This window comes from Syngnathus typhle, linkage group LG3 (assembly GCF_033458585.1).
Source record: "Syngnathus typhle isolate RoL2023-S1 ecotype Sweden linkage group LG3, RoL_Styp_1.0, whole genome shotgun sequence".
Classification (NCBI taxonomy): Eukaryota; Metazoa; Chordata; class Actinopteri; order Syngnathiformes; family Syngnathidae; genus Syngnathus; species Syngnathus typhle.
Genome location: NC_083740.1, coordinates 22,407,010 through 22,428,933, shown reverse-complemented (window position 1 = coordinate 22,428,933; position 21,924 = coordinate 22,407,010). Strand labels below are relative to the sequence as shown.

General features: G+C 45.6%; 1 long non-coding RNA gene across 1 annotated transcript; it reads right to left on the bottom strand.

Moving 5' to 3' along the window:
* Positions 1–4,260: 4,260 nt before the first annotated feature.
* On the bottom strand, positions 4,261–10,405 carry LOC133152062 (uncharacterized). Its single transcript, XR_009714042.1, has 2 exons — positions 10,067–10,405; positions 4,261–8,779 (listed from the first exon to the last, which is right to left on the bottom strand). It is a non-coding gene; the product is annotated as an uncharacterized LOC133152062 (long non-coding RNA).
* Positions 10,406–21,924: the final 11,519 nt, after the last annotated feature.

The window sequence follows — 21,924 nt, the reverse complement described above, 5'->3', positions numbered from 1 at the left end:
GGGCTAAGAGGGAGATGGCGGCGTTTCATACTACAGACGCGTATCATTGGAGAATTAGCTTGGGAGAAAAATGGGGCCTTGGGATTTTTCCCTGGTATGGGGTCACATTTTTGGCAGATCACATTGATAACATCACGTATACCCTTCAGGGGTTCGCAAATGAGACGATCAAGGGTTTCAGACAGTTGTCGCTTACCCAAAAGAGCCATCGGCTGACTCTGCTTAAACACGACATGGCTTTGGATTATATCTTGGCAAGGCAAGGGGGGTTGTGCGTAGCCCTAAATTTGACGGACGACGCTTGCTACACTTTGATCCCAGATAACACTGACAACATCACCAGTATCATCGACGCGCTTAGAGTCATTCGGGATTCTTTTGGGCCGTCCGACTAAAATACTCGGACTAAAATTAACAGATTGGCGACGTGAGTGCAAAGGAAGGGAGGACTGAGAGTGGCGATGATAAAAACAAAAAAAAAAAAAGAAAAGAAAAAGAAAAAAGTAAAAGAAATAATAATAATAATAATGAAATAAAGAACCGGGGATAGGACAGTGATGAGAGCGGAAAACCAGGTGTAGGGAACAAAAACACAGCACCAATGTCTTGGTATTCCGAATTTCAATTGTCTCTTTGTGTGCTGTGTTGCATGATTCCAGTGTGATGTGGTCCACCGTACAGTGTTGCCCGGCCCTTGACAGACTTTACCACCTTCGTTATGTCAAAGTTGCATGTGTGCTTTGTGTTTCGTGCCATTGCCATCACTAGATACTGGCAGAAGTTCTCATTCGTTGCAGAACCCCTGGATGTGGACCGGGGCCGTGCAAGGGACTCTATGGACAGTGAACTGGACATAAGGACTTTGTATGGACAGCAGGCCCTGGGCAGGGGTACCTGACACGACCCACCATGGGAAGATTCGGTGGACTGGACTCTGCTTCAGCACGCACTCACACATGAGAAGGGGGGGCTACATTGCGGGGTTTTGAGTCGATAAGCATGTTTTGATACCTCTGTGTTGTATACCTCGTTGTTTTATTCCGTTTTTTATACCTCATTTTGTTAAATCATGGCATGTTGATTAGGTGACGATGCGACTTGACTGATTGGCAGTCGTTGAACGTGTCATTTCTTTTCCTTACTGTTCTGTGAGCTCATACTGTTTTGTGGCTTGTGATGTGTGCCAGGACTCCTTGTTACCTGGCTGACGCCAGGTGGAGGGAATCACTGGGGTTGTTAGAAAGGGCCTCCCTCTTTTTCCTTGTCATTAGACTGGCAGGTTTTTTCTCTCGAGGGAGGGCCGACAGCTTTTTGGGGTTTCTAACGGACCACGCCAAATTCATTACTTCCCAAATTATCGACGGTGTTACGGTATTACCTAAGGGGGGTGGTTATCGTCATTTGGGGGAGGTGGACTTCAATTTTCTTTATTTGTGGTTCCTGTGAGGCCTCAGGTTGCTGTCAGGGAGCAGTTGGATACCTAAAGAGTTTGAGCTTTCTTAGACAATGTAACCTTACGTAGCATGTCTTGAGCGAGATTTAGGCTGCGAATTTCTAGGCCATATTGTAGACGTGACTGTAAAATTTGGTTGGGTGAAGTTTTTGGATGTTTACCGATGTCATCTTTCTTTTTTCTGACCATTTTCGGGACATTTATAACGTCCCGGAGGGGGGAATGAGGTAAATTTTAGATTCTAGGCGTCGCTGTATGTCACCTTAAATGGTGACTTAGCTGCAGTGAGGAGACCATAAGCTATTTTGGCTGGCTGGAGATGCCTCAGTTTCTGCAAGGTATAGCAACTTAGAATATAGAAGGGTGCAGCTGTTGTTATGCAGGGGAAAGAGTCTTCTACATGTCCTTCTTAGGACATTTGGGAGCAACGAGTAGACTAAAATACGAACAGCAGCTGCACTCCAAGTCATGACATCAACGGTTCAGGCAGGTATAAGATAGGCTTGTCTGTCAGAGGGGGGAGCTTTTTTGGGGCGAACATCTGTGCCGTCGAGAGCTGAAACATCTTGGCTTTTGGGGCCACTCAAACTTTTGGAGAGACATCACTTTGACATCGGTTGAATAAAATCTTTTCCCAATCAGCCGTGTGTCACTGGAGTGCTTGGCCGGGACAGCCATTGTCCACCGAGTGTTTTTTGGAGACCAGCGAAACAACCAAGACCATTCACCACACCAGTCCTTGGGATAATACCAGATCTAAGGTATTTCCATTCTTATGCGTTGCTGCCTGTACGGCTTGCATAAGACCAAACGTATCAGTTAAAGTCTGAAACGCCGTTTATAATAAATAAATAAGTGGCTCTGACGGTAAATTCATGTGGATATTGTAATCGCCCATGATTATAATGTAATGACAGTAATTCAGATAGTGCAGTTGCAGTCACGGAGTTAATAGTACGACTGGTGTACTTCTGATTGCTCTCTTGTCTTTGACAAAGAACTACAATTTTACATTTTATTAAGTAATGATCAGACAAAACAGTAGTTTATGGCAGTACTGTTATATTTGAGGTTGCAAGTCCTCGGGATAATACTAGATCTACGGTATTTCCTTTCTTATGCGTTGCTACCTGTACGGCTTGCGTAAAACCAAACGTATCAGTTAAAGTCTGAAACGCCGAAGTAAGTGGCTCTGACGGTAAATTCATGTGGATATTGAAATCGCCCATGATTATTATATTATCCGCATTTGTCACTAGATCAGCCACGAATTCTGAAAATTCATCCAGGAAGCCAGAGTAATTCCCGGGTGAACGGTAAATAACAGCAAGATAAAATGACAGTAAAGCGGTGGATCGGACAGTGAGAACTTCAAATGTTTTAAATAAGTTAATCGAACGAGGCCTAAATCTAAGATCAGAATTTGAGATGAGGGGGACACCCCCATCCTTTTTTCAAGGACCTGCCACATGCAAGCTCACAAAATTTGGAGGCGAGGCCTCATTGAGTGGCAGCAGTTCATTAGGTTTTAACCAGGTCTCGCAAAGACCAAAAACCTTTATATTATGTTCCGTGATCATTAACGAGAACTGCTTTCGTATGATAATATTCATAAAACCGAGTTTAAGTGTAATCGGTCGATCAGGGTTCGTATCTATCGAAGGATTTTTAAATGAAATGCGAGTAAGATTGTGTTCTCTAGGCCTGACATCACCTCTCAAATTGTTATTACCACGGTGGGATGATACGACCGTAGGAATTTGATAGTAAATATTCGGTACACATGTAATATTATTTATATATTATTCTTCGCCGGTGTCCACCAGCTCGGGGGTTGCCGCCACGAAAGGCACCGACCACCTTACGGCCACAGCTCCGGTCGGCTGCATCAACAATGGAGGCACGGAACATGGTCCACTCAGACTCAATGTCCCCCACCTCCTCCGAGATGTGAGAAAAGCTCTGCCGGAGGTGGGAGTTAAAGCTCTTTCTGACAGGGGATTCTGCCAGACATTCCCAGCAAAACTTCACAGTATGTTTGGATCTGCCAGGTCGGACCGGCATCTTCCCCCACCATCGGAGCCAACCCACCACCAGGTGGTGGTGATCAGTTGACAGCTTCGCTCCTCTCTTCACCCAAGTGTCCAAAACATGCGGCTGCAAATCCGATGACACGACAAAGTCGATCATCGAACTGCGGCCTAGGGTGTCCTGGTGCCAGGTGCTCACATGGACACCCTGTCCATAATGTGGCGGATAAATACAACAAATTAAATAATCCATCCATCCATCCATCCATCCATCCATCCATCCATCCATCCATCCATCCATCCATCCATCTTCTTCTGCTTATCCGGGGTCGGGTCGTGGGGGCAGCAGCTTCAGGAGGGACTCCCAGACTTCCCTCTCCCCAGCCACTTTATCTAGCTCATCCCGGGGGATCCCAAGGCGTTCCCAGGCCAGCTGAGAGACATAGTCTCTCTAGCGCGTCCTGGGTCGTCCCCGGGGTCTCCTACCGGTGGGACATGCTCGGAACACCTCCCCAGGGAGGCGTCCAGGAGGCATCCTGATGAGATGCCCGAGCCACCTCATCTGGCTCCTCTCAACTTGGAGGAGTAGCGACTCTACTCCGAGTCTCTCCCGGATGACCGAACTTCTCACTCGTTTTTTTAAATAATACAACCAGCATAAATACAATGGTATTGTGCAAAAGGTAAGGAGACGCAGGAGGTGTGTTGTAAAAGATTTTACTGAACATACTCCTTAAACGAGTAATAGAAAGAACAACACCATGGTCTCAAAACACATTTTTAACCAAAGTCAAAGCCAAAGTCTGCTTTATTGTCAATTTCTTCACATTCCAAGACACAAAGAAATCGAAATTACGTTCCCACTATCCCACGGTGACAAGACAGTACACAATATACATACAAGTAAACAACACAAAAAAATAAAAAAAATAATAATAGTAAAAACAAGAAGGCACAAACAATGAATAAATAAGAGTGATGAATAAATAATAAATACCCAAATAACACAATAAATAAGAGGAGCAGAAATGGAGCAAGTGTGCATACAACGGACAGTCAGAATATAGTGCAAAAGTACAGGACGCTACGCAGAAGTGGGGAGAGAGTTCAGGATCCTAACAGCCTGGAGAATGAAGCTGTTGGTGAGTCTGGTGGTGCGGGAGCGCAGGCTCCTGTACCTCTTCCCAGAGGGCAGGAGATTGAACAAAGAGTGAAAACCCTTAGTTTATGTGGGAATCATGTATTTTAAAGTTAAAGTCCCAATGACCGTCTCACACACACTTCTGGGTGTGGTGAAATTTGTCCTCTGCATTTAACCCATCCCCATGTGATTTTGATCCATCCCCTGGGGGAGAGGGGAGCAGTGAGCAGCAGCGGTGCCGCGCTCGGGAATCATTTGGTGATCTAACCCCCCAATTCCAACCCTTAATTCTGAGTGCCAAGCAGGGTATAGTCTTTGGTATGACCCGGCCGAGGTTTGAACCCACAACCTTCCAGTCTCAGGGGGGACACTCTACCACTAGGCCACTGAGCTGGTATGCGAACACCTATGTAACTTTAGTCGCAGCGTCCTCATAACATCGTGCCAACAAAACATGAGTAATGTTATGTTCATTTCACCGAGGTGTAGTCGAGAATCTGGTCCATTTTTCAAAATAAAAGATCATTCAGACTCAAATAAATAAAACAGAAATAATGCTAGTTGTTTATGCTTTCTTGTGCGGCCTGGTACCAAATGATCTACGGACCAGTAATGTGTTTGTGTGTGTCATACGTCTATAATATAGACTCTTTATGAAATAGTGTGGTAATAGAAATGCGTTTCTGTTCTGTCTACAATAGCCTTGGGAAGAATTTAGTATAGCCTGCCAGTGTCATTTTTGTTCTAAGTGAAATATAACAGAAAACATAGGGATGGGGGCTAGATAAGTTCATTGTACTTCCATCATGTAGTCATGTAAACATCAGGTAAACAACTTAGAATTTACAATAGATTATTTTTTTTTTCTCAAATTTTAACATTTAATGTTTGTATGTTCAATAAACCAAGGAAGCAAGCGACTGACTGACTGACCCACTCTCTATCTCTATCTACATTAGTGGTGTCCAAACTACGGCCCGCGGGCCAACTGCGGCCGGCGGTCCAGTTTTTATTGGCCCATAGCAAATTCTGGAAACATAATTGAATATGGGCTGCACAAGAAGCTTGAGCTCAACTCTGTTGCACTTCTCAGTTTCCACACTAGATGGAGCCCGCCACACAAAGCGTTTGACGTCCCATTAGCACTCAGTCAGTCAGTCAGTCAGTCAGTCAGTCAGTCAGTCAGTCAGACAGTCAGACAGTCGGACAGACGGTCGGTCGGTCGGTCGGTCCGTCGGTCCGTCCGTCCGTCGTCCCGTCCGTCCGTCTGTCCGTCCGTCAGTCCGTCCGGCCAGTCAGTCCGTCCGCCCAGTCAGTCCATTAAGTCAGTCCGTCCGCCCAGTCAGTACAGTCAGTCAGTCCGTCCGCCCAGTCAGTCCGTCCGCCCAGTCAGTCCAGTCAGTCCAGTCAGTCCAGTAACTAAAACCTTAGTTTTGTCCTGGTTGAGCTGCCATTCATGAATTTATATCCAAAAAGCAATTAAAAGGGGCATTAATTGGTCCTGTAGCACAAAAAGATCACAAAAATTACAAAAAAACACAATACCTACATTACATATATAAATCAAATAGAAGCAATGTATCTTTTGAGTAGAAATAATGTAAAAATACCAAGACTTGCTAAAGCAACAAATAGGTAAACTTAAAATTGTGAAATAAAACAAATATTGTCTAAAAAGGTAGCAGGTCAACCTTAAAACCTTGTCTATGTGAAGCCCTTTGAGACTGCTTGTGATTTGGGGCTATACAAATAAACTTGACTTGACTTGACTTGACTTAAAAGTGGGTCACCTCTGTATAACAGTTAATTTGCACCATTTCAGTCCTCATTGTTCATATCATCTGTCTTATTTAATGTATATCCCACAGATATATTTTTTTTTTTAGAATTTTTTTTTTTTTTACACCATATAATTGTGACATTACCACAGCAAAAAAAAAAGTCAAAACATGATTTTATTTATTTTTTTACAACATGTCCTTTGGAGAGAACATCAGGACTCGGTTATGGCAGATATGAACATGAAAACATTTAGAATTGTACAATTAAATAATGTACATCTTTGATGAAGACTTACAAATTAAAAGTTAAAGTTAAAAGTTAAGTTAAAACTAGGGAAAGACAGATGAATTCATGTTTTGGTTAACCATATATTCATGACACAGGTCCTTGTGTCTCCAAATGCATTTTGAGGTTGGCTTTATGTTTGCTGTTGGCACTCAGTGTGTGCAATGACTTAATGAGTAAGGGCTGTGATGATTTTAATAAACACAGCAGGCAGCTTCAGTCTTCTGAGGCTTATCTCAAAACTAATGGAGAAACTGTCAATGACTCACAAAGGTACCACTACAGATAATTACAGAAAACACAAGCACTTGTGCTGTCCATACGGGCTCTACCTGTGTGCATTACTGGATTTTGGTTTTCATGTCTAAAGGCACAAATGTCTTTTGGAGTGTGTTTGTGTGTATGACTAACAGAAACAGACAAGGTTGTGTGTGTAGGTGCGTATGCATGCATCCTATTATTTCCATTCTTCATCAATGTACAGAACAAATTTTGATTGACTAGAATCCTCTGGTAGATTTACGGTGTGGCAAGGGTGGTGCACTTGACAAGGCCCCCGCCTTCGCGTTGCGGAAACCCAGCCTATATGAGAGCATGAAGTTGAAGTGGCCAAAGAAGAAGGACCACCGAGCCTGATGCGACCACTTCACACTCGGCAGAAGAGTAAATCAATCCAACTGCAACTGAGCGAGCGCTCAAGATATCATGACACTGCACGCTGGCATTATGAGAAATGTGGTCGACTTTAGGCAAAACACTATCGATTTTGTCCATATGGTGCCGCTATAATCAACATAAACTGAATATTGTCTTGTTCCGCTTGAAGAAACGCATACTACAAACTGTTAACGTACATTTTTTCCACTTGTCTCTGTTCCGGAATATCTACTATGACTACCTACTATGCTACCTAACTCAATCTGGATTCCTGGATAGTATTTAGTGTTGTCAGCCGAGTAAAAGAAATAATCTAATAAATGACGGGATTTGTAATTAATTAATCGAATTAATTGCATTTTAATCTCATATCAGATGTGCCCCCAAATAGAGATTTTGAATTCTAACACATTAAGAAATTGTCATGCAATCTCATATCAGATATGTCCCCAAATAGAGATTTTGAATTCTAAGACATTAAGAAATTGTCATGCACCACTAAACAGCTGAATGCACCAAGATGAGAAGATTTGAAATCTACATTTTTATTACTACCACTTCAAATTAGATGCGGGGTAATGGTATGGACTGGTTGTTATTTAAGATGAGTTGGTTAGTCCTTTTCGAGTTAAAGGTGGACTTAAAGTTTACTCTGAAATTGAAACAAAAAATAATTCAAATTAACCAGCTGACAGTTTTTAGGAGACACTTTCTTCAAGCAGTGGTACAGTAAATAGTTTGCATCTTTCAGGAAAACCATAATTTTTATGCGGGAAAATATTCCATCACATGCATCAAAGTACTCCACTGTGTGGCTCGCCCGTAAAGGCCTTAAACATGATAGAATAAACGTGTCCCCCTTCTTCAAGATTCAAGAGTTTTTATTCGCCATGTTTGAGCGTGCCAAACAAGGAATTTGACTTCCGTAAATCACACCCTCTGTTCAACATTTAGGTGACTAACAACACAGGACATGTGAAAAATGGCAAATATTCTCAAACATCCCCTGATCTTAAACTCCCAAAAGGGCAAGGAAAAACTCAAAACAGCTAGGGGAAATGAGAAACCTTGAGAAGAGACCACAGATGGGAAGGTCCCTCTTTCAGGATGACCAGGCTGCAATGGATGCAGAGAGGACAGATAGTACAAACAGTGTAGACAAATTCAAAAAGGTGTGGAGAGCAGGATGTTATTGCACAGTAATGACTCTGAGACTCTAAGAGTGGTGTGAGTTCAGCAGAGCAGCCTGGGGGAAGAAGCTGTCTCTGTGTCTGCTGATTTTGGCGTACCGAGCTCTGTAACGCCGTCCAGAGGGGAGTAGTTCAAACAGACTGCAACCTGGGTGAGAAGGGTCTGTAGAGATGTTCCTTGCACGTTTCCTGGTCCTGGACAGGTACAAGTCTTGGATAGATGGGAGGTTCTTCACCTGACCTACAACCAATTAAGAACTTGTGGGCCCTTTGTAAACGGGACATTTACAGTGAAGGAAAACAGTACACGTCTGTGAACAATGTCTGGTAGGCTGTCGTTGCTGCACAAAAAGTGAATCATAAACAAATCAAGAAACTGACTGACTCCATAGATGAAAGCTATACATATAAGTTAACCGTTATTAAAAAGAAGGGTGGCTATATTGGTCACTGATTTTTTTTAAATGTTAATTTGTCAATTTTGAGTTGTTTATTATTCTCACTTTAACAAATGAAAATGAACAAGTAGAATGGAAAAATTTCCATTTTTACATTATTTTCTGCACACTAAGAGTTGCCTAATAATTGTGCACACGTAGAAATTTTCTCAAGAAATCCAGAATCTCACTATTATTCTCTTAAATATTCAAGTTTAAGATTTAGTAACATTTTGGTTTACCAAGAGCACTGTCGTTGTTCAAAAACAACATTAATCCTAACCCCCCCCAAAAAAACTACTTGCCTAATATTTCTTACAACTGAGTTCTCGCAACGAATTTCTAAAAAATAAATTCAGTAAATTAACTTTATACAAATATTGCCAAGAGAAATTTTGATAAAAGTAAGAGCTCAAAGCAACAATTACAGTTTAAAGTTAAAGCCAATATTTCATTTGCACTGTATAAAAAATACACTAGCATAGTATTGAATATTTTTTTTCAGTAATTTCTTCACATTATGTTTTGTATTTAGTCACTTTTTAATCAGTGTGGGTAACACTGTGGCTATCAGTTGCTTAATTTAATTATATTCTCTTGAGATATTGGAATCAACCCAACTTCTATACGACGTCAATCCGGCTAAAGTCATCCGACGCGCGAGTCGAGTACCTCAATTCGAGGCAAGTCGTCGAAATGACCGCGCCGTAATGATGGCTCCCTTTGGTTGTTTGATGCTGGTATTACGTTACGGATATTTTTTAGATGCCTTTGTTAAGACCTCAAGGATTTGTTAATTTACTAGAGCGCCCTCGCCCTAGCTGAACTCAAGATAACTACTTCGAACCAGATCCGACAATTCCTGATGTTAAGGATTAAAACTGTCTTCACTTTAAAAACTATTGAACGGATTTAAAGAATGACTACGATAGGGAAATAAAGACATTTTAAAGTTGTAATTACCGCATATAAAACCATGCTCGACATAGTTAATACGAAATAATTGATACCGAATTAAGGCTCAAGAAGAGATTTAATGAATAAGCAAGAAAAATAATTAAAAGTCGAAAAAACTAAATAACAAGACTCACCCACACAGAACAAGAGAGGAGACTAAAGGTCTAAAATCCTATTTGGTTGAACAAGTCGAGTGATCGGCTCTCCTTTGTCCCAAAATCTGAATTCTGTTTAAAAAAGAGGAAAAGGTCTGGCCGTGAGGAGAGTAGCCAAAAAAGTAAAATTGGCGACTGCCCCTTCCTGGCCGGAGCGGCTTTCTCCTCTTCCTTCCTCGAAGCTTAAAATTTGACAAAGTCCAATTCGAAGACTCTGGAAATTCATCTTAGTAGATTTTGGTTCAATCTCAAAAAGAATGCAAAATCCATCTTCGTTCTTTTACTCCGGGCAGCTTCACGGCCATCGCCCTGACTAGGATGAAGCGCGCCCGCTCTGTGTCCGGGCAACCTATTTATAGGCTTCTGGCATTACCTCATCGGAATTACCTCACCGACACGTGAGGTGGCCTTTCTGGAAGTTTCTGGAAGTTTCTGGAAGCTTCGAAAATGTTCCTTAGCTGATCCCTGTCCAGGCCAGCTGGAAACCACTGATTGTCTTGGCAAACTTGCTTCAAGCAGCAATCACCGGAAACAGATGTTCCCTGTTTTGCTCGTTCTTTTTTTTTTGTATTAGCCCTTAATGTCTCCTCTCAACTTAATACATTCAGGTATAGATGGAACACCAATGTTAAATACAGGTTGGACAAAACATTGCAACATGAATCACATATATCTTGTCTAATAAAGATCAATCTCAACTCATAATAGTACTTAACACAATAATGGGTTCCTCCAACTTAAACACATACATTGATATTGCTCAAGCTGTTACATCTTAAAATTATGGCATAGCAAATTCATATTCCTAAATTGTGCATTGCTACGTGTTTAAACAGGTCGTGTCCTCCCAATTGCTAACTATTTAATTCATTAGATTTGTTCATTTCCATCAGGTCACCCCTATGTCAAGCTTTAACACCATCTCCTGGTGAAATTTTGAACTACTACATGTTTTGGGATAGCCAATGTGCCTGGGCCAAATTCAATACCTAAATTTACATCATCTCGTACCACCATGTCAATTGATATCCCCCTCCTTGAATTTCGGGACAGGCAACATAATCCCCCCACCACCGTTGGGAGCCACCTTGGCATCTCGTCCTCGGAAAAAAATAAAAAATTACAGGGAGGCAATGAACGTGTTAAACACACCAGCCTACCATACTCTAGTAAGTTACACCGACTTGACAAAAGATTTTAGAGAAGGCTTTGTGACTATAATGTATGATGTACTATTGCGAAGGATGAAGCAGGGCGTCTATGATGCCGCTCAAGAAGAACTGAGAGCGTGGACATACACGCTGCTAATCCCGCTATGTCCACACAAACCAACATAATTGCAAACTCCACCCAGCAGGCTCAGCCGAACACCACGCAGATGGGAGCGACTTACCTGGATAACACAGGGATGCCCGCAAACGACATGGAAAGAGAAACAAGAGCCTTTAAGACCCTAAAAGGCATGGTGCGCGTTAAGTACTAGAAGGAAAGTGTCAAGGAATATTTATCGGCAACTTGGCCAGTAATCAAAGACGGTCCGGGTGGAGAATTGTCAAAAAAGATGTGGCTGCAATACATTCCAGCCGAGCCCATCGGCCAAGATGAGACAGCACAGGAAGCATATCAAAGATGGGCGAATGACGAATATGATGACGAAGATGTGCATATAACCAGAGCTAAAGAAGCACTAAAACAGGGTCTCACCTTGTTGAATGTGTGGCATAGGTTGAAGCAAGTGGTAAGCCCAAACAAATATGTGCGAGTTTTGAGAGCAGTTACCGAGGACAAGGACACTACTTTTGTGAAACTAGGTGCGGAGGCAACACTGGCACGAATAGAAGAATCCATAAAGAAATGGGACAGAGTAACAAAACACTACATGGAGAGACAAAAGCCAAATCCATCGGGCAGTGCTCGCTCTCGAACAGAAGAAACGTAGGCAGGGCGGAAGCCACCACCAAAGCCAATTTATGAGAAGGGGCAAAAGTCCAATGATGACCAGAGGCAGAACACTCAGGGCAGGCCGAAATCGATGAGTAGTAAAGTAAATCCAACAGGTTACGTGGCAAAAGACGTATATGACAAGATGTCACCAGAAGAAAAGAAGGCCCTGGCGGAGGCTCGCAAGGTTGCAGCCCCTGCAGGGCCCTGGAAATGAGTGAAGAAGAGGCGCGGGTCACCCTGACGGGTGTCTACAGAGATGGAGACAACCTCTACGCTGAAATCGAAGGAGCTCCATATTTGGTGGATACCGGAGCCGAGGTGTCAATGACCCGCAAAGCCTTAAAAAGACTAGGACACCTAACTGTGATGGTGGCAGATGGATCAGTGACTAATATGCCCATTGGAATTTGGAAAGGAATAGTTTGGGTCAAAGGGCCCCATAATCTATTGACTTCTGAGAGACGCAGAGGATCTAAAGAAACCGAAACACCAGCGTCTGTCAGTAAAAGCAAGATTGGAAATGATAAGAGCAAAAACAGTCCGTTTGAACAGTCTCACCTTGTTGAATGTGTGGCATAAGTTGAAGCAAGTGGTAAGCCCAAACAGATATGTGCGAGTTTTGAGAGCAGTTACCGAGGACAAGGACACTACTTTTGTGAAACTAGGTGCGGAGGCAACACTGGCACGAATAGAAGAATCCATAAAGAAATGGGACAGAGTAACAAAACACTACATGGAGAGACAAAAGTCAAATCCATCGGGCAGTGCTCGCTCTCGAACAGAAGAAACGTAGGCAGGGCGGAAGCCACCACCAAAGCCAACTTATGAGAAGGGGCAAAAGTCTAATGATGACCAGAGGCAGAACACTCAGGTCAGGCCAAAATCGATGAGTAGTAAAGTAAATCCAACAGGTTACGTGGCAAAAGACGTATATGACAAGATGTCACCAGAAGAGAAGAAGGCCCTGGCGGAGGCTCGCAAGGCTGCAGCCCCTGCAGGGCCCTCGAAATGAGTGAAGAAGAAGCGCGGGTCACCCTGACGGGTGTCTACAGAGATGGAGACAACCGCTACGCTAAAATCGAAGGAGCTCCATATTTGGTGGATACCGGAGCCGAGGTGTCAATGACCCGCAAAGCCTTAAAAAGAATAGGACACCTAACTGTGATGGTGGCAGATGGATCAGTGACTAATATGCCCATTGGAATTTGGAAAGGAATAGTTTGGGTCAAAGGGCCCCATAATCCTTTGACTTTGAGAGACGCAGAGGATCTAAAGAAACCGAAACACCAGCGTCTGTCAGTAAAAGCAAGATTGGAAATGATAAGAGCAAAAACAGTCCGTGTGGGCCCGACAAAAATTATGCCACTTAATGAGTGGTACAAGCCTGTGGATGTGGAGACCGTCGAGAACCAACTGGTCCAGGACAGCGACCTGTCCCCGGACGGAAAGCAGAAACTGACCAATATATTGGAGAAAGCAGCCGTGGCGCATTTCAAGAACGACTGTGGAGACCTTGGATCAAATCACATCCACACAATTGAGGGGGGAGTTCATCCACCGGTAAGACAATACCCCCTGAACCCTGAAGCAGTGGCTGAAATGGAAATAATTGTAAAGGAGCTTTTACAGCTTGGCATCATTCGGGAAGAGCCGAATCCGGTGACCAACAGCCCAATTCAAGCAGTGAAGAAACCAGAGGCGACCGGGGGAGGCTGGAGGCCGGTGATCAACTTTAAAGCTCTTAACCACCGGACGGTGGCTAATCGAGCGAGCCTCATAAATCCCCAGGCATCCCTCAAGACGCTGAGAGTGAAAAAATACAAGTCATGCATTGACTTGGCAAATGTTTTTTTTTTCATTACGACTAGCCAAAACATCACAAGGGAAAACAGCATTTACACACAGGGGGAAGTCGTACGTGTGGCAAAGATTGCCGCAAGGATGCAAGAATTCTCCGAATGTGTTTCAATCAGCGGTCTTACAAGTTTTGGATGGCTTGGATGTCATGGTGTATATCGATGATATGTTTGTTTCAAATGACACAGAAGAGGAACATCTAGACTTGCTGCAAAGAGTTGTGGAACGAGTCTCCGCTGCAGGTCTGAAGCTGAATCTCAAGAAATGCCAACTAGCCCGGTTCCATGTGGATTACTTGGGGTTCCAGATGACCGAGGACTTAGGCATCTCAGAAGGATTTCGACAAAAAATCGAACGGATTTCACCTCCGAATTCGGAGACAGAGTTGCAGCGAATACTTGGACTGTGCAACTATGTGCGGGATCATGTTCCCCACTATCAGAAACATGCAAGACCACTGTACGCGCGCTTGTAGAAAATTCCGGAAAGCCAAAAAACGGCGAAGTGGCAGTGGTCAGACAGTGACAATCAAAATTTGAATAACTTGAAACAAGCCGTCCGAGAAGCCGTGCGGCTTGAGCCACGAAGTTTGACAGTAAAACTTGTCGCGAAGGTGCATTGCGAGGAAAATGATGCAATGGTGACGGTCAGGAACGAAGGTGCTGGCTTGGTGGCTTTGTGGACCTATACCCTCTCCAGTGTCGAGAAGAAAATTACCCAGGAAGAGAAAGAACTTGGAGTAATAGCCAAGTACTGGAGCAATTTGAAGGACCTGGCACAAGGGCAAGGTATCAAAGTTCAAACCGGAAGTAACGTGCATCGTTTTCTTAGGAAGTCCACAATCGAGAGCACAAAAGCGACCAATATCAGGTGGGGAAGATGGGAGGACATCCTACTGGATCCCGACTTGGAAATTGGTCCGACGACAACCTCCACCAGAAAGCCGATATTGAAAAAAGAAACAGAAAAAGAAAAGCCCTATGAATGGACTCTTTACACCGACGGGTCAAAGAAGGAAGGAGAACAGAATGCCCACTGGGGTTTTATTCTGAAGCAGAATGGAGTGGAGCGTTGCCGTCGCAAAGGCAGGACACCCGGCAGCGCGCAGGCAGGAGAAACTACGGCAGTGCTGGAAGGACTGTTAGAAGCAGAGAAAAATCACGCTGGACGGATGAGAGTCATAAATGACAGTCATTATTGTGCGCAAGCTCTCAAATTTGACATAGCCATTTGGGAAGAAAATGGCTATGAAGGAGCAAGAGAAAAACGAGAGCAAGTCCTGATTCCTCTCCGCGAAGCAAGAGGGGAACAGAAGGCCGCAGCAGCGGCAGGGGGACCTCAAGAAACGGTTGAGGAAATGAATGACCTGGATCTGCCAGAGAGAGGAGAACGGGAGGAAGCCCCGGAGCAGGAGTTGGCACAGGAGGGTCCAGCTTTCGGTGGCCTGCTTCAGTCGATATTGACTAAGGAGAACGACGTTGAAAAACGCGGGGCGGGAGAATTAATGGATTTAACAACTTCTCTCCCCGAAACTACGGCAAACCAAGGGGAAAATTTAGCGATGGGCCCAAACACGGAAGACAGTGGCGCAGGTCACCAAACCGGGAAGTTCCCATCCCCATACCAGTGCTTGGCGAAGTTACATCCGGCAACTTGCCCAATGCCTGGCTGTGATGGGAGTGGAAGCACCCGACCAGGGTCAAGTACCCACCGCTCGCTCGGAGCATGCCCTGTGTATGCAGGGACCCTTGAGGCGTGTCCCACGCCTGGCTGTGATGGGAGTGGAAGCACCCGACCAGGGTCAAGTACCCACCGCTCGCTCAGAGCATGCCCTGTGTATGCAGGGACCCTTGAGGCGTGTCCCACGCCTGGCTGTGATGGGAGTGGAAACACCAAATGGGGACCGGACCGCCACCGCTCCCTCAAGTTGTGTGCATTATTAGCGGTGAGGAAGCGAAGAGCCTACGAGACTAGGAGACAGGTCGGCTTCCGAGAGAGCGACACGTCAGAGGATACGGTGGACGCCAGTCCTGAGGAACCAGGGCTGTCCGCGTCTGACACATCATTAGCGGAGTTGGCTCGAGCAGCTTCCTATTATACATTGTGGTTTGACAAACCACCACCACAGCGGTGGGAGGAAAGTCGACGGGCCGCTGTGGATGAGCTGACTAAGCAGTGGAGTCAGTCAGACTCCCCGGGCAGGGACAACAAATAGAGGAGACAATTGTTTTTTTGTGTGTATATGTACATATGATAACAATGTGTTGTAAATGGACTGAAGATGCCCCGAATCAGACAGAATGCCAGAGGGTGACAGCAAGGAGTGCGGAGGCCACGTGCGGATTGGATGATGTCACAGGGGAGGTGCCAGTGACGGAGGAGGGGCTGAAGAAAATCCTGTATAACGAGAGGGAGATGTACCAGATCTTCATTCGACCCCGAGGAGTGATCAGCCATGGACTACCCGCACGGAGCCAAGAGAAGGAGAACGATGGGTTTAGAGAGTGGTGGGTCACCACTTACTCTCCCCGACTACGTAGCTGTCCTTACTGGCTGCAACCTCGCAGATCCAGGGGTTGGGGGGTGCCCCGGGACCGGGGCAGCCCCACACAACGAAGCAAAAGGCTGGAGCAATCCGGCCTTTGGAAAGAAGGCTTTACAACGGGAAGAAGAGAGGCAAGAAATTTATGTGAATAAAGAATGGATAACTTTGGAGCCAATTTATGCGAACGCGGCTTCCAGGAGGAATAATCCAGGGCCAAACCTTGATGGCGCCTGGCCAGAGGGGATTCCTCCCCTGGACCGCGGAGCAAGCTCAAGACCGGTGGATGGATATGCTGTCCCCCGTCGAGAGCAAGGAGCAACTTTAGGAGCGAACGATGGGTATGAGGTTCCTCGAATCTCACCTTTTTACGACGAGCCACCAAGCCTGCTCGACTACCCTACAGTGGATTGGAGCACAATTGATTGGAAGCCAACTATTTCTCCTCTGCCCCCCTTACCATGGAAGCGGACCCTGACGATGGACAGGCTGGCGGCTATAATTGTTTCAGTCATTTTGGCATGCGTCCTAGTCTGCTGCGCGCTTCGGAAGTGTGCAGCCCGGTACGACCCAATGGAGATGATCAACGTCAGATATGATGGAACAAAGCTTTTCAACCAGACCTGTTGGGCTGTGGAGTTTGAAAGCATCACCAAGGAGTGTAACGATTCCACAGCACCTGGCATTTCTGCTAGACAACATTGGACAACAGTGCTACGACAACCAGAAAAGATGACCGCTTTGCCGTTCAAACCAGGGGCCTTTCCGCTCCCTGGTGATCAGGAAGAGAAACGGAATAAGACGAAAAGAGAACTCTTGAGTGAAGTGACTCATTTTTCAGACCATTTAGAGCTTATAAATGGGACACGACAAACCAGGCGCAGCATCAGTGCTTGTGATATTAGGTATTTTAGGGCACCCGAAAATTTTGCCAATCTAACAATTGGTTTGATTTGCAAAATAAAACAGGAGGGAAAATTTGTTAAAAGAAATTGGATTTTCAAGAAGGGTGATGAGCAGGCAAAATGGTACAGTAATGCTTCGTGTGTCCCATTGCCCGAATCTCAAGGTGGTTATTGGGAAAGGGGCAGTAGGAAGCCGGAGGAATTTTCATTCCCAGCTCCGATGAAAAACTCCACATGCCACGGTTCTTATTCCGGGTGGGAACCGTGTTGGAGTTGTTTGAATTTGGTTTGTGAGACAACTCCAAATTATTCAAAAAGTAAGCGTCGGCTTAACCGGGTACGTAGAAGCCGGCCCGACAACAACAAGTCGGCATTTTGGGATTGCCAGAGGGTTTATAGTAGGTTAGATTTGTGTTATTTTAACATGGGACAATTTTGCGATGACAATTACCATGTTATAATGTGGGCATATAAGTACCAAAAGATGATGGCCCCTATCACAGCTTCGACAAGGGCGGGGAGGATATTCAACCCCAATAAAGGTCCGATAAATCTTGAGTTTTGGTTGAATGATTCGTTGCCGTGGCTGTGGCAAGTTGAAAGAAAAATTGCTGTGCCAAGCAGGTACCAGGGGGGACACCGGTTGTACGCGTCCGCGAGACACTTATGGGTTCAGCGGGTGCCCACGCCTGATGATTTATTTACAGTAATACCGGGAGAATTTGACAAAATTGATCAATGTGTAGTGGGAAAAATTTATGTTGGGTTGCATGGTAGGGACTGGACAGTTGGAAAGTCGCCAAGATGTGACCTGGATGAGATCAAACGATCCGTCTTGGGCACTAGGTGGGTTCACAACTGTACCAGTCTCTTGGCAAACAAAATGGTAAAAGGGGTGTTACAAACGTGGTCTGAGATAAACATTCGAGACCCCGCCAAAACATGGTGGGGATTTAATGGGTATGAAATGAAACAATGGGTGATACCCTGTTTAAATGTAACTATAAATTATTGGGTCCAATACCAATTTATGGCAACGGTATATTCAAAAGAAACTGATATTTGGCTCACGGGCATGTACTCCCCCTACATTTATGTAAATCCTCGACCCTGGTCAATGACTTGTAAAGCAGATAGAACAAAGTGCCTGGTGGCCTTGGCTCGTGAACAATGTATTACATTGCCTAATCGGAAAGAATATTGTGCAGACAAATATCAAGACGAGGAGTACAGAAGTGTAGAGGGAGCCTTGTGGGACTACGTCTCGCCGCAGAAAAGGTGGAGGCGTCAGCCCACTAGCGACCGACAGCCGTGTGAAACTTGGGTACAAATGAAGGATTGCTTAATCTGAGTAGCCCCGTGTCTATTCCCTATCGGCTGCCTGCTCTGATACAGATTGCAGAAGGGCGGGCGTTTCGAAAGAGCCTTTGCGAGGGCCAGCAATTTATGGGATTTGATTGGGTAGGGCCAAATAGAACATGGAACATGTTTCTCCCCCGGGGAACATTGGATCAAGTGTGGCCATGGAAAAAATATTCACGACTGCACTTGGTTTGAAAAGATCGGATCGGCACTTCAGGCGGCTAAAAACGCCGCGGTAGGCGTTTTTAGTGATGTAATTACTGGCGCTTTGACAGTGGTGCTGAAATCGGTCTGGGCGGGAATACTATTGGGGTTTGTTTTGATTGGGGTTGCGATCGTGGCGGTATTGCCTTAAAAGGAAATGTCAAGAGATGTGTTCGACTTCCGCAATTTTTAGAGGCGTCACTACCGATGCAAATGATACCCCGCCCTGGAGGGGGGGTCAAGATGTCTTCTTAAAAACAAGAAGTTGGGCAGTCGCCATTCATTCAGGCCGGAAAAGCTCAGTGACTGAGGTTTCGGAGAGAAAAAAAAAAAAGAAAAAGAAAAAAGGGGAAGATAGAAAGAGGAATTAAGAGAGGTTATGGCGAGTAATGCAAGTATTTTTATTAATCCGATGGGAAGGCCTGGAGCACTAAAAGTGAGTAATGAACTTCAATATGGGGTTTTGTTCAGCATCTGGGCAGCCTATTGCTGTTCTGGATCCTGGGACTTGCGACAAATTATTCGGCCGGTAATATTGGCGATGTCAATTCTCAAAGTTTTGCTTTTGAGATTTTTGTATAAAATATACACGATGGGCTTGGGTCTTTTTCTCGTGTATAAGGCGTATGTTGGAGGCACTTCAATAAAAAGTACGCGTTTGACATTTTAGCACCCAACGAGTTGAGGGGGGTTGTGAAATAAGATTTATTAATAGATGTTTGCTCGCAGCTCCAAAACGAACCTGTTTGTTTGACCAGTAACTGTCATAATTCCGCTCACTGATACAAACAAATGTCAGAACGGCCTTGAGTGACATAAAAACAATCTCTTTAAGGAATAGAGTTTCCTAGAAAATAACCTTTTAAAGCACGGGAGGATTAGAACTGTTTTGTGTCATAGTAAACGGTGACCGCTACCCCTTAGCACGTTGCTATAACGATGATCTCCTTCTTAACTTGTACTTGTGTGGAGTACTAAAAGTAACGTTAATGTTGTTCGCAGAGTATTCGGCAGAACTTGCGAAAGCTAGAGGGGCCGGTACATGGGCACGTTTCTTGCGTGGCGGTACATTGAAATGCAGAAAGTGCATCCCGCCGTTGAGAGCATCGATTAGCGAGGCAGGAGTTCTCGAATTGGTGTTCTGAGTAGAGGCGATGCAAAAGGCGCCATTGAGTAACTAAAAAAGTCAAAGTCAAAGTCCGCTTTATTGTCAACGTCTTCACATGCCGAGACACACAAAGAGATCGAAATTACGTTTTCTCTATCCCACGGTGACAAGACATATTACACGATAGACATACAAGTAAACGACGCAATATAAAAAACAAGAAGGCACAAACAATAAATAATCAGAGTAATAATAAATAATAAATAAACAGATAACACAACAAATAAGAGCCAGTGTGCATACAGACAGTAAAAGTACAGGACGCTACGCAGAACGGGGAAGCGAGTTCAGGATCCTAACAGCCTGGAGTATGAAGCTGTTTGAGAGTCTGGTGGTGCGGGAGCGCAGGCTTCTGTACCTCTTCCCAGAGGGCAGAAGCTCGAACAAAGAGTGAGCGGGGTGACTCAAATCACTCACAATCGTGGTCGCCATGCGGGTGAGATGGGAGGTGTAAATGTCCTTCAAGGAGGGGAGCGAAGCACCAATAATCTTACCAGCCGTGTTCACTATGCGCTGCACGGCCTTCAAGTTGTAGTCAGTGCAGCCGCCACCCCAAACAGCAATACAGCTGGAGAGGACGCTCTCAATGGTGCCGCGGTAAAATGCAGTCATGACGGCCGGAGGAGCGCTCGCTCGCCTGAGTTTACGCAGGAAGTACAGGCGGCGCTGGGCTTTCTTTGCCAGTGATGCGGTGTTGGTGGACCAGGAGAGATCCTCACTGATGTGCACCCCCAGGAACTTGGCGCTGCTCACTCTCTCCACCACAGCACCGTCGATGGTCAGCGGCAGGTGTTGGGTGTGACCCTTCCGGAAGTCCACAACAATCTCCTTGGTCTTGTCGACGTTCAGCAGGAGGTTGTTGTCCCTGCACCACGTGGTCAGAAGGTCAACCTCCAGCCTGTATTGAGTCTCGTCTCCCTTGGTGATGAGACCCACCAGAGTCGTGTCGTCAGCAAACTTCACTATACGGTTGTCGCTGTAGGTTGCAGTGCAGTCATGCGTCAGGAGGGTAAAGAGCAGCGGACTGAGCGAGCCCTGTTCATGGGCAACGACGACGCAGCCTTGGGGGGCCCCCGTGCTCAGCGTGATGCTGGCGGAGATTTTGTCGCCAACACGTACTATCTGTGGCCTCTGACAGAAGAAGTCCAGTAGCCAGTTGCAGAGGTAGGTACTGAGGCCCAGCGTGTCGAGTTTGCTGATGAGGCGTTGTGGCACAATGGTGTTGAAGGCAGAACTGAAGTCCACAAACAGCAATCTCACGTACGAGTCCCTTCTCTCCAGGTGGGTGAGGGCCGAGTGGAGGGCAGAGCAGATGGCATCCTCAGATGACCGTTTGGCTCGGTACACAAACTGGAAGGGGTCAATGGTAGGGGGGAGAACGGATTGGATGTGCTCCATGACAAGCCGCTCAAAGCACTTCATGATGATGGGCGTAAGTGCCACGGGGCGGTAGTCATTGAAGCAGGACGGAGCGGGTTTCTTTGGCACAGGTACGATGGTGGCAGCTTTGAAACACGACGGGACGATGGCCTGCTGCAGGGAAGTGTTAAAGATGTCTGTGAAGACATCCGTCAGCTCACCAGCGCAGTCCTTCAGCGCTCGACCCGGGATGTTGTCAGGGCCCGCCGCCTTACCGATGTTGATAGCGGCAAGCGCCCTCCTCACGCTGTCGGCGGAGAGGCACAGGGGCAGCTCATGTGAAGGGGAAGTGGCCTTCAGTGGGCAAGTGCTGTTCTGAGCGTCGAAGCGAGCAAAGAAGCGGTTGAGGTCATTGAGAGGACGGACGTCGCCTTCACAGCTCTGCGGCGCAGGCTTGTAATCCGTGATGGTCTGAATGCCCTGCCAAAGGCCCTGT